The following is a 13,832-nucleotide window of genomic DNA, read 5'->3' on the forward strand; positions in this document are numbered from 1 at the left end:
AAGCCGTGGTACCACAGGAACCTGCGTACGTTGATGAACAAAAAAAAACGACTTTTTATAACAGCTAAACGGCTCAAAACACCCGCATCATGGGAAAAACATAAAAACGCTGATAAAGAATACTGCGCGGCCATACGGAAAGCTAGGCATAAGTTCATGGCTCACGATCTGCAATCAGTAATTAGGCACAATCCAAAAAAATTTTGGAAAACATTATCACCTTCTGAAACTTCTTCAGATTTTACGTTGATTGATGAGGCTGGAGGCCCCATTGCTCAAGACGAACGCCCTCAGACTTTCAATAGCTTTTTCGTTAATATGTTCACGAAGGAAGACTATTCCAATATTCCATCGCCATCAGAATATGACTATGACTACATGAGCCCAATAGACGTTACTGTTGATGGCGTTGCGACATTGATTAAAAATCTGAAATTAAGTACTTCATGTGGTATTGACGGGATTAATTCGAAAATTTTGAAACATACCGTGGCTCATTCCAGCGTCATACTCACTCATATATTTCTGCAATCACTTTCAACAGGCGAGATACCATACGAGTGGAAAATTGGAAAAGTTATTCCAATTTTTAAATCCGGTGGCCGAACTGACGTTGCTAACTATCGCCCAATATCTCTGACATGTATATCTTGCAAACTTCTCGAACACATCATTGCATCTAACACGGCATTACATTTAGAAGGCAACGGTTTCTTCTTTTCAAAACAACATGGGTTCAGAAAAGGGTTATCATGTGAAACACAACTACTCGAATTTACTAATGAGCTTTTTCACGGTATGGACGAAAATCTTCAAATCGACTGTATATTCCTAGACTATGCTAAAGCCTTTGACCGCGTTCCACACTGTCATTTAATAGCGAAACTCTCATCATTGCGCCTCGATTCATTAACAATTTCTTGGATAAGAAACTTTTTATCACTTCGAAAACAATTCACTTCTATTGATAACCATTCATCCCATTTAATTGATGTAACATCAGGCGTACCGCAAGGTAGTGTAATAGGCCCGTTACTTTTTCTGATTTACATCAATGACCTCCCATTAGGCATTACCTCAACACTCAGAATGTTTGCAGACAATTGCGTTATTTATCGCAAAATCCGCTCCTTTAATGACCACATCGCCCTTCAAGAAGATCTACATCGCATTAATAACTGGTGCTCATCATGGCTAATGTCCCTTAACACTGGTAAATGCCAGTTAATGACATTTAGCCGTAAATGGTCTAATTACCTTTTCACTTACTCGCTTAACAACAGTCCAGTCACTCTTGCGTCATCGTACAAGTACCTTGGCGTTCACTTTTTATCTAATCTCTCATGGAAAACCCACATAGAAAAAATTGCTGCCAAAGCTAGCCGTACATTAGGTTATTTAAAGCGTAACCTCAGAGGTGCGCCTTCTTCCACACGCCAGCTCGCATATCAGACATTCGTCCGCCCTCAAATTGAATACGCATCTTCCATTTGGTCACCTCACCAACAGTACCTAATTAATTCCCTAGAGCGCGTACAAAATTGTGCCGCTCGCTTCATTTCTCGCAACTATTGCCGACATTCCAGTATAACTAACATTAAGGCTTCGTTATCCCTTCCATCCTTAGAATCTCGCAGAACAATAGCACTTATCTGCCTCTTCCATAAAATTGTTTACAGCCATCATTCCTTCACACTACCCCTTACAAAACCGGCCCGCACATCTTACCGATTGCATAATCACCTCAGTTTTAAGCGCCTTTCGGGAAGGACCACTGCATTCAACTCATCAGCCCTGCCCCGTGCAATAATTTATTGGAATAGTCTTCCTGATAACATTGTTCACATCTCAGATCATGTTATTTTCAAGGAAAAAGTAAGTAGCATTTTCTTCTGAAGTGTGTTCTGTAGTGCGTTTTTCAATTTAGTTTTTCAATTTAGTTCTATTTTCTGGTTGGTTGCTTGTTCTTTGTATAACGATGTTAAAATAACCATGTTCTACTTGCTTCTTTTTCCCACCCCAGTTATGTAACCCCCCTCACATAATACTCCAGTCGGAGCCCGTGAGGTATTTGAATAAAAAAAAAGAAAGTTCAGGTTGGAGAAACTTCACTTTGGAGAAACTCTATGCTGGAGAAACTCAAGGTTGTAGAAACTCCATGTTGCAGAAACTGCGGCTGGAGAAACTTCCTGCTGGAGAAACTCCAGTTGTAGAATCTTCATGGTGGAGAAACTACCTGTTGACGAACATCTCTGTTTGAGAGAACCCCTGTTGCAGAAACTGCATATTGGAGCGAATCCTTGATGGAGAAACTCCATGTTGGAGAAACTCTCTGTTAGGGACACGTCATGTTTGAGAAACTTGCTGTTGAAGAAACTCCCTGTTGAAAAACTGCATGCTGGAGAAACACCAGGTTGAAGAAACTCCATATTTGAGAAACTTTATGTTCGAGAAACTCTCTGTTAGAGAAACTCAAAGTTGCAGAAACTGCATGTTGCAGAAACTCTCTTTTAGAGATACAAGCTATGGAAAAACTCCCGGTTGAGTAATTCTCTGTCGGAAATACTCGATGTTGGAGACATTCTCCGTCGTGGAAACTTCATGTTAGAAAAATTCTCTGCTTAGAAACTTCATGTAGATATTTGATGCTCGAGAAAATCTGTGATGGAGGAAATCCCTGTTGGAGAAACTCTGTGTTGGAAAAACTCTCTGTTGGACAAACACTCCGTTGGGCAAACACCATTTTGAAGAAACTCTATATTAGAGAATCTTTCTGTTAGAGAAACTCCATGTTGGAGAAAATATGTTGCAGAAACTTCCTTTTGGAGAAACTTCCTGCTGGAGGAAGTCATTGTTGGAGAAACTCCTTGAGAAACTCTATGTTAGAGACACTCCATGTTAGAAAAACTATGCGGGAGAAACTCGCTGTTTAGAATCGCCAAGTTGGAGTAACTGCACAATGGAGAAACTTTCTGTTGGAAACGCTTCATGATAGAGAAACTCCCTGTTGAGAATCTCTATGTTGGAGAAACTCCAGATTGCGAAACTTCCTGTTGGAGAAACTCTTTGTTGGAGAAAATTCCTGTTTGAGAAATTCCTGGTTGAAGAAACTCAATGCTGGTTAAATTTCATGTTGGTGAAACTACCTGTTGGAGAAACACTGTGTTGGACAAACTCCCTGTTGGAGGAACTCCCTGTTGAAGAAACTTGCCGTTGGATAAATTTCATGTTGGAGAAATCTATTGAAGAAACTTCCTGTTTGGATAAACGCCATGTTGGTGAAACTCTATGTTGTAGAAACTCCATGTTGGATAAATTTCATGTTGGAGAAACTCACTGTTGAATAAACTCTATGATGGACAAATTTTATGTTGGAGAAACTCCGCGTTGAAGAACTTTCACTTTGGAGAAACATCCTGTTGAAGAAACTCCGTGCTGAGCAACTCCATATTGGGGAAACTCCAGTTGGAGAAACTCCAAGTTGGAGAAACTTCCTGTTGGAGAAACTCCATGCTGGAGAAACCCTATGTAGGAAAGTACGTTGGAGAAACTCTCTGTTGGCGAAAATCTATGTCGGAGAATTTCCCTGCCGGATAAACCCTTTTCGAGAAACGTCCCGTTAGAGAAACTCTATGTTGGAGAAACTTCCTTTTTCAGAAACTCGCTGTAGGAGAAATTTCATACTGGAGAAAATCCCTATTGGTGAAACTTCATGTTGGATAAACACTACGTTGGAAAAACTTTTTTTTTTAGAAACTTCACGCTGGGGAAGCTCCCTGTTAGAGAAACTCCATGTTGAAGAAACTCCATGTTACAGAATATCTCTCTTGGAGAAACTCCCTTTTGAGGAGCTCCATGTTGGAGAAGCTTCAGGTTGGAGATACTTCATGTTGGAAAAGCTCCCTGTTGGAAAAACTCCCTGTTGGAGAAACTCAATGCTGGATTAATTCTCTGTTCGAGACACTTCATGTTTGAGAAACTACCTGAAGATACTGTCTGTTGAAAAACTCCATGCTGAATAAACTCCAGGTTGGAGAAATTCCTGTTGGAGAAACTTCCTGATGGAGAAACTCCATGTTGGAGAAACTCCATGTTGTAGAATCTCCCTGTTGGCGAATCTCCCTGTGTTAGAGACTATGTTGAAGAATCTTCATATTGGAGAAACTCTCTTCTAGAGAAACTTCATGTTGGACAAACTCCACATTGGAGAAGCTTCCTTTAGAGGGACTGCATATTGCAGAATCTTCCTGTTGGAGAAACTTCATGCTTGAGAAATTTCACGTTGGAGAAACTTCATGTCGCAGAATCTCCCTGTTGCAGAAGCTCCCTTTTGAACAAAACCCCTCTTATAAAAAATCTATGTTGAAGTAAATTCCTGTTGAAAAAGCTTCATGTTGAAGAAAATTCTTGGTGCAGAAACTTCCTGTTGGTGAAATTCCGTGTTGAAGAAACTATGTTGGAGAGACTCCCTGGTGGAGAAAAACACTGTTGAGACACTTCATGTTGAAGAATCTTCAGGTTGGAGACTATGTTGGAGAAACTCCCTGTTTGCAAAAATGTATTTTGGAGAAACTCCCTGTTGGAGAAACTCCATACTGGATAAGCACCACGTTGGAGAAACTCCCTGTTGAGGAACTTCATGCTGGCGAATCTCTTGCGTGGGGAAACTGTTGGAGAAACATCAACTAGAGAAACTCCTTGTTGGAGGAACTTTATGTTGGAGCAAACCCTTGTTGTAGAAACTCCGTGTAGGAGAAACTACATGCTGGAAAACATTCTCTGTTCCAGAAACTAATTCCCTGTTCCAGACAAAGTTTGAGAAACTGCCTTGTGAAAAAACTCTCTGTTGAGAAACTCCATGATGGAGAAACTCCAGGTGGGAGAAACTCCCTGTTGGAAAAACTCCATGTTGGAGAAAGTCTATTTTGGAGAAACTCTTTTTTAAATAAACAACATGTTGGAGAAACTCCATTTTTGGACAAACATCATTTTCGAGAAACTTCCTGTTAAAGAAACTATATGTTGAAGAAACTCTCTGTAGAAGATACTCGCTGTTGGAGAAACTCCATATTGGTGAAACTCTTGTTGGTTAAACACCACGTTGGAGAAACTCCTTTTTGAAGAAACTTTATTTTGGAGAATCTCTCTGTTAGAGAAACTACATGTTAGAGAAACTTCATGTTGCAGAAGCTCCCGGTTGCAGAAACTCCCTGTTGAGAAACTCCTGGCAGGAGAAGCTCCAGGTTGGAGAAACTCCCTCTTGGAGAAAATTCATACTGAAGAAACTCCAGGTTAGAGAAACTTCCTATTGGAGAAACTCCATGTTGGAGAAACTCCATGTTAGAGAAACTCCATTTTGTAGAATCTCCCTGTTGGCGAATCTCCCAATTGGAGAGACTCCCTGTTGGAGAGAGTCCATGTTTGATAAACTCCACGTTGGAGAAGCTCCCTGTAAGATAAACTGCTTGTTGTAGAATCTCTCTGTTGGAGAAATTACGTGCTTGAGAAATTCCTTTTTAAAGACACTTCATGCCGCAAAATTTCCCTGTTGGAGAAACTCCCTTCTGAAGAAACTCTCTGTTGGACAAACGCTACTTTGGAGAAAATTCCCGGTGCAGAAACTTCCTTTTGGTGAAATTCTATGTAGAAATATTATGTTGGAGAGACTCCCCGTTGGAGAAAATCCCTGTTGACAAACTTCATGTTGGAGAATCTCCAGGTTGGGGGCTGTTGGAGAAACCCTCTGTTGCAAAATTTCCTTGTTGACAAACACCATGTTTGAGAAACTTCAGGTTGGAGACTATGTTGGAGAAACTTCCTGTTGGCGAAAATCTATGTTGGAGAAACTCACTGTTGGACAGACACCCTTTTCTAGAAACTCCCTGTTAGAGATACTCTACGTTGGAGAAACTCCCTGTTGTAGAAATTCTCTTTTGGAAAAACATCAGATTGAAGAAACTCCATGTTAAATCATCACCACGTTGGAGAAACTGCCTTTTGGAGAAACTTCATGCGGGAGAATCTCGCTGTTAGAAGAACTCGAAGTTGGAGAAATTTTATGTTACAGAAGCTCTCTGTTGGAGAGAGTGCCTGTTGAGTAACTCCATGCTGGCGAATCTCCATGTTGGAGAAACTCTGTTGGAGCAACTCTCTGTTGAAGAAACTCCAGATGGAGAATTCTCCGTTGGAGGAAGTTTTTGTTATAGCAAATCCTTGTTGGAAAAACTCTGTGTAGGAGAAACTCCATGCTGAAGAAAATCCCTGATCGAGACACTTCATGTTTGAGAATGTCCCTTTTGAAGAAACTCCCTGTTGAGACACTCCATGCTGGATAAACTCTATTTTGGAGACACTTCCTGCTGCAGAAACTATGCGTTCGAGAAACTCCATGTTGAAGATTCTCTCTGTTTAAAATCTATGTTGCAGGAACACTACATTGGAGACGCTCTGTTTTAGAAAATATAGGTTCGAGAAACTTCACGTTAGAGAAACACCCTGTTTAAAAACTCTCTGTTGAGGAAGTTCATGCTGTAGAAGCTCAAGGTTTCAGAACCTCTCTGTTGGAGAAAACCCCTGTTGGAGATTCTTCATGCTGGAGAAATTTCCTATTCGAGAAACTTAATGCTTGAGAAACCCCCCGTTGAAGGAAGTCCGTGTTGGAAACTCCATGCTGGAGAAACTCCAGGCTGGCGAAACTCCCTGTTGAAGGAACTCCATGTTCGAGAATTTCCCTGTTGGAGAAACTCCACCTTAGTGAAAATCCATGTTGTAGAATCTGCGTGTTGGAGAAACTCACTGTTTGAGGAACTCCATATTGGAAAAATTCTCTGTTGGAGAAACTCAATGTTGGATAAATTTCAAGTTGGAGAAACTCCCTGTTGGACAAACACCCTTTTCGAGATTCTTCCTGTAAGAGAAAATATATCTTGGTGAAACTCCCTGTTGGAGAAACTCGATGTTAAAGAAACTCCATATTGGAGAAACTACCTGTTGGAGAAACTCCTTGTTGGATAACCATCATGTTGCAGAAACTCATTTTGGAGAAATTTCATGCTGGACAAGCTCCTTGTTTTAGAATCTCTATGTTGGAGAAACTCCATTTTGGAGAAGCTTCCTGTTGGAGAAAATTCCTGCTGAGGAACTTCATGCTGGCGAATCTTAAGGTTGTAGAAACTTCCTGTTGGAGAAGCTCCATGTTGGAGGAAATCCTTGATGGAGCCAATCCTTGTTGGAGAAGCTCCGTGTAGTAAAAACTCCATGCTGGAGAAATTCCCTGCTCGAGACACTTCATGTTTGAGAAACTTTTTTTAAGAAACTCCCTGTTGAGAAACTCCATGCTGGAGAAACTGCAGATTGGAGAAACTCCCTTTTGAAGAAACTCCCTGTTGAGAAACTCCATGCTGGAGAAACACCAGGTTGGGGAAACTCGTTGTTGGAGAAACTCCATGTTGGAGAAACTCCCTGTTGGAGAAACTCCATTTTGTAGAATCTCAATGTTGGAGAATCTCCATGCTGTAGAATCTTCATGTTTTAGAATCTCCGTGTTGGAGAAAATCTCTGTTGGAGGAACTCCACATTGGAGAAAATCTCTTTTGGAGAAACTCCATGTTGAAGAAGCTCCCTGTTGAAAAACTGCATGCTGGAGAAACTCCAGGTTGAAGAAACTCCATATTTGAGAAACTTTATGTTCGATAAACTCCCTGTTAGAGAAGCTCAAAGTTGCAGAAACTGCATGTTGCAGAAACTCTCTTTTAGAGAAACAAGCTATGGAAAAACTCCCGGTTGGAGTAATTCTATGTCGGAAATACTCGATTTTGGAGATATTCTCTGTCGTGGAAACTCCATGTTTGAAAAATTCTTTGTTTAGAAACTTCATGTAGATATTTTATGCTGGAGAAAATCTGTGATGTAGGAACTCCCTGTTGGAGAAACTGTGTTGGAAAAACTCCCTGTTGGACAAACTCTCCGTTGGCGAAACATCATTTTCAAGAAACTCTATATTATTAGAGAATCGCTCTGTTAGAGAAACTCCATGTTGGAAAAAATGTTGCAGAAATTTCCTTTTGGAGAAACTTCCTGCTGGAGAAATTCATTGTTGGAGAAACTCCTTGTTGGGAAACTCTATGTTAGAGACACTCCATGGTAGAAAAACTATGCGGGAGAAACTCCCTGTTTAGAATCGCCAAATTGGAGAAACTGCTTGTTGGACAAACTAACTGTTCGAGAAAGCACAATGGAGCAACTTTCTGTTGGAAACGCTTCATGATAGAGAAACTCCCTGTTGAGAAACTGTATGTTGGAGAAACTCTAGATTGGCGAAACTTCCTGTTGGAGAAACTCTTTGTTAAAGCAAATCCCTGTTTGAGAAACTCCCGGTTGAAGAAACTCAATGCTGTTTAAATTTCATGTTGGTGAAACTACCTGTTGGAGAAACACTGTGTTGGACAAACTCCCTGTAGGACGAACTCCTTGTTGAAGAAACTTGCCGTTTGATAAATTTCATGTTGGAGAAAATCTATTGAAGAAACTTCCTGTTTGGATAAACGCCCTGTTGGTGAAACTGTACGTTGTAGAAACTCCATGTTGGATAAGTTTCATGTTGAAGAAACTCCCTGTTGAATAAACTCTATGATGGACAAATTTTATGTTGGATAAACTTCGCGTTGAAGAACTTTCACTTTGGAGAAACATCCTGTTGAAGAAACTCCGTGTTGAGGAACTCCATAATGGAGAAACTGCAAGTTGGAGAAACTTCCTGTTGGAGAAACTCCATGTTGGAGAAACTTCCTGCTGCAGAAACTGCGTTGCACAAATACATGTTGGAGATTCTCTGTGTTTAATAAACTATGTTGCAGGAACACTACATTGGAGATACTCTCTGTTTTAGAAAATATAGGTAGGAGAAACTTCACGTTAGAGAAACACCCTGTTTAAAAACTCTCTGTTGAGGAAGTTCATGCTGTAGAAGCTCCAGGTTTGAGAACCTCTCTGTTGGAGAAACTCCCTGTTGAAGATTTTCCATGCTGGAGAAATTTCCTATTCGAGAAACTTAATGCTTGAGAAAGCCCCTGTTTAAGGATGTCCGTGTTCAGAAACTCCATGCTGGAGAAACCCCAGGCTGGGGAAACTCCCTTTTGGAGGAACTCCATGTTCGAGAAATTCCCTGTTGGAGAAACTCCTACATAGAGAAAATCCATGTTGTAGAATCTCCCTTTTGGAGAAACTCACTATTGGAGGAAGTCCATATTGGAAAAATTCTCTGTTGGAGAAACTCAATGTTGGATAAACATCAAGTTGGAAAAACTCCCTGTTGGACAAACACCCTTTTCGAGATTCTTTCTGTTAGAGAAACTATATGTTGGTGAAACTCCCTGTTGGAGAAACTCGCTGTTAAAGAAACTCCATATTGGTGAAACTACCTATTGGAGAAACTCCTTGTTGGATAACCACCATGTTGGAGAAACTCATTTTGGAGAAATTTCACGCTGGAGAAGCTCCTTGTTAGAGAATATCTATGTTGGAGAAACTCCATTTTGCAGAAGCTTCCTGTTGGAGAAAATTGCTGCTGAGGAAATTCACGCTTGCGAATCTTAATGTTGGAGAAACTTCCTGTTGGAGAAACTTCATGTTGGAGGAAATCCTTGATGGAGCCAATCCTTGTTGGAGAAGCTCCGCGTAGTAGAAACTCCATGCTGGTGAAACTCCCTGTTCGAGAAAATTCATGTTTGAGAAACTCCTTTTTTAAGAAAGTCCCTGTTGAGAAACTCCATGCTGGAGTAACTGCAGATTGGAGAATCTCCCTTTTGAAGAAACTCCCTCTTGAGAAACTCAATGCTGGAGAAACACCAGGTTGGCGAAACTCCTTGTTGGAGAAACTATGTCGAAGAAATTTCCTGTTGGAGAACCTCCATGTTGTAGAATCTCCCTGTTTGAGAATCTCCCTGTTGGAGGAAATGCCTGTTGGAGGAACTCCACATTGGAGAAAATCTCTTTTGGAGAAACTCCATGTTGAAGAAGGTCCCTGTTGGAGAAACTCTATGTTGGAGAAACTCCATTTTGCAGAAACTCTCTGTTGGAGAAAATCCCTGTTGAGAACTCTATGCTAGAGAAGCTCCAGGTTGGACAAACTCTCTCTTGGAGCAACCCCCTGTTGGACAAAGTCCAGGTGGAAAAACTCCCTGTTTTGGAGTAAAATTCATGTTGGAGGAAATACTTGTAGGAGAAACTCCATGCTGGAGAAATTTTCTGTTCGAGACACTTCAAATTTGAGACAATCCATTTGTAAGAAAATCCCTGCTGACACACTCTATGGTGGAGAAACTCCCTCATGGAGAAACTCCATGGTGGACAAACTTCCTTTTGGAGAAATTGGATGTTGGAGAAACTGGGTGTTGGAGATTACCCCTGTTGGAGAATTTATGTTGCAGAAACACTCTGTTGGAGAAACTTCCTTTTTTAGAAACTTCAGGTTGGGGAATCTTCACTTTAGAGAAACAGCCTGTTAGGAAAAATCTCTGTTGAGGAACTCCCTTCTGGAGAAGCTCGAGGTTGGAGAAACTCACTGTTGGATAAACTTCCTGTTGGAGAGACTCCATGCTGGAGAAATTCCATGTTCGAGACACTTCATTTTCGAGAAACTGAGTGTTGAGAAACTTCATGCTGGAGAAACTCCAGGTTGCAGAACTCTCTGTTCGAAAAACTTTGTTGCAGAATCTCCCTGTTGGAGCAACACCCTGCTTGAGAAATTCCATGTTAAAGAAACTCCATGTTGGAGAGACTCCTTGTTGGAGAAAATGCCTGTTGCGAAACTCCATCTTGGAGAATATCCAGGTTGGAGACTATGTTGGAGAAACTCGTTGTTGGCGAAAATTCACGTTGGATCAACTCCCTGTTGGTCAAACACCCTTTTCGATAAACTTCCTGTTAGAGAAACTATATGGTGCAGAAACTCCCTGTTGGAGAAATTCGCTGTTGGAGAAAATTCATATTGGAGAAACTTCCTAATGGCGAAACGTCATGTTGCATAAGCACCACATTGGAGAAACTTCCTTTTGGAGAAGCTTCATGCTAGAGAAGCTCCCTGTTAGAGAAACTCCATGTTGGAAAAACTCCAGGTAGGAGAAACTCCATGTTTGAGAAACTCCATGTTGTAGACTATTTCTGTTTGAGAAACTCCCTGTTGGAGAAACTCCATATTGAAGAAACCTCATGTAGATAGATCTTTATTTCAGACAACAAGGTCTCGGATACAGGGGCAAAAGGCAGATGCACTCTGCCTGACGGGGCCCAAGCACCCGATACAGTGCTCAGGACAAGCGGCATACATAATTATACAAGGTAAAACTAGGAAGAAGGTGCATACTCTTGCAATGACATAATTATAAAGTAAATATTTACAAGGCACAACACAATAAGAAAAACATGAAAATTCACAGAGTTGACAGAAAACAGTGACATCAAGAATTTCTGCATGAACAACCCTTTAATTATTCGCACGAGAAAGGAGGTAAGCTTTAGCATTTCTATTGAAAAACTTTTGGGAAACAGATTTTTGAATAAATTCCATGGCCTGTGTATGTTTATTTAGAAGACTGGGAATTAAATATGAAAGCATTTCGGTTCCATAGTTAGTCCTTACGAATGGTACTCTGTAACTGGCGTGTCTTAGTTTATAAGGCACGTCACTACTAGAGTTTAATTGAACATATTTATTGGGATGATGTTTGAAATTGTTAAACACATAAGAAAGCAGTTTCAACTCAAATAATTCATTGACTTTTAGAATAGAATGCTTAGAGTAGTACAAACCTGTATGATCATTGTATGCAAGGATTTCTACGTATCGTATTGCTTTCTTCTCTAATGTTATCAACCTCGTGAGGTTAGTTTTCGTTGTAGATCCCCAAATAGGTAAACAATAATGAAGATGTGATTGAATTAGGGTATAATATAATTGCCACTTCAGCCATTTCGGAACAAGGTCTCGAAGTATATGCAATACACATAACGACCTTGATATGCTGGCATGAATGTTATCAATATGCAGGGTCCAACTCAAGTGTTCTTCAAAGATTATGCCTAAAAATTTGAAGGAAGAAACACGCTCAATTACGCTATTTTCGAATGTAAGCTTAATTTCACTGTTATCAGGCTTATTACGTGCCTTAAATACAATAAGCTTTGTTTTATTAACATTTAACTCTAGTTTAATTATATTCAACCATAAAGACAATTCTTGTAACCATGCATTTGCCTCAGCCTGAATATTACTAAGACGCATGCCAGAAAAAATACACTGGTATCATCTGCATATAAAATTATTGTGGGAGTTCGAGGGATGGCTACTATATCGTTGATGTAAAGAATGAAAAATATTGGACCCAAAATAGACCCTTGTGGAACACCGTATATTAATTAGCCAGGTTGTGATTGGTGATCATTCAAACATGTCTACTGCACGCGACCGGAAAGATAAGTACGGATCAGATTTAAGGCAACTCCTCGAATGCCATAAAACGGCAGCTTAAAAAATAAAATGTCATGTTTAACTGAATCAAATGCCTTACTGAAATCTAAAAAAAGCCCAACTGTGAACTGTTTGTCATCCATATAAGAAAATATTTTTTCCTTTATACTAAGCAATACCATTTCTGTTGACTTCTCACGAAATCCAAACTGTTCGTGAACAAAAATTTGTCTGTCGTCAAAGAACTTACACAGTCTGATTTTGATCAAATATTCCAGTAGTTTAAAAAACAAAGGGAGTACAGATATAGGTCTGTAGTTGTTTATATTGTCATAAGGGCCACCTTTGTGCAAAACAACCACTCTGGCAATTTTCATACCAGGATAAACTCCACGTTGGAGAAGCTCCCTGTTAGAGAAACTTCATGTTGAAGAAACTCCCTATTGGCGAAAATTCCTGTTGAGGAACTGCCAGGTGAGATACTCCATGCTGGAGAATATCCAAGTTGGAAAAACTGCCTTTTGGAGAAACTCCATGCTGGAGAAGCTCCAGGCTGTAGAATCTCATTTTTGCCGAATCTTCCTTTTGGAGAGACTCCCCATTGGAGGAACTCCCTATTGGAGAAACTCTCTTTTGGAGAAACTCTATGTTGGATAAACTCCAGGTTGGAGAAACTCTCTGTTGGAGAAACACACTTTTCGAGGTTCATCCTGTTAGAGAAACTATGTTGGAGACGCTCCCTGTTGGAGAAACTCGCTGCTGGAGAAACTCCATATTGGAGAAAATCCCTATTGATGTAACTCCATGTTGGATAGACACCAAGTTGGAGAAACTCCTTTTTGGAGAAACTTTTTGGAGCTCCCTTTGAGAGAAACTATGTTGGAGAAGCTCCAGGTTGGGGAAACTCCATGTTGGAGAAACTCCATGTTGTAGAATATCCCTGTTGGAGAAACTCTATAATAAAGAAACTTCATGTTGTATAAACTCTACGTTGGAGAAGCTCCCTTCTGGCGAAACTCTATGTTGGAGAAGCTCCCTGTTAGAGAAACTCTATGTTGAAGAAACTCCCTGTTGGAGAAAATCCCTTTGGAGGAAGCCTGTTGAGATACTCTATGCTGGAGCAAATCCGGGTTGGAGAAACTGCCTGTTGGAGAAAGTCCATGCTTTAGAAACTCCAGGCTGTAGAAAATTCCTTATGGCGAATCTCCCTGTTGGACTCTCTAATGGGGGAACTCTATTTTGGAGAAACTCTCTTTTGGAGAAACTCCATGTAGGATAAACTGCACATTGGAGAAGCCCCCTTTTAGAGGAACTGCATGTTGCAATATCTCTCTGTTGGAGAAACTCCCTGGTTGAGAAATTCAAT

Source organism: Amblyomma americanum, chromosome 6 (assembly GCF_052857255.1).
Source record: "Amblyomma americanum isolate KBUSLIRL-KWMA chromosome 6, ASM5285725v1, whole genome shotgun sequence".
NCBI classification, from domain to species: domain Eukaryota; kingdom Metazoa; phylum Arthropoda; class Arachnida; order Ixodida; family Ixodidae; genus Amblyomma; species Amblyomma americanum.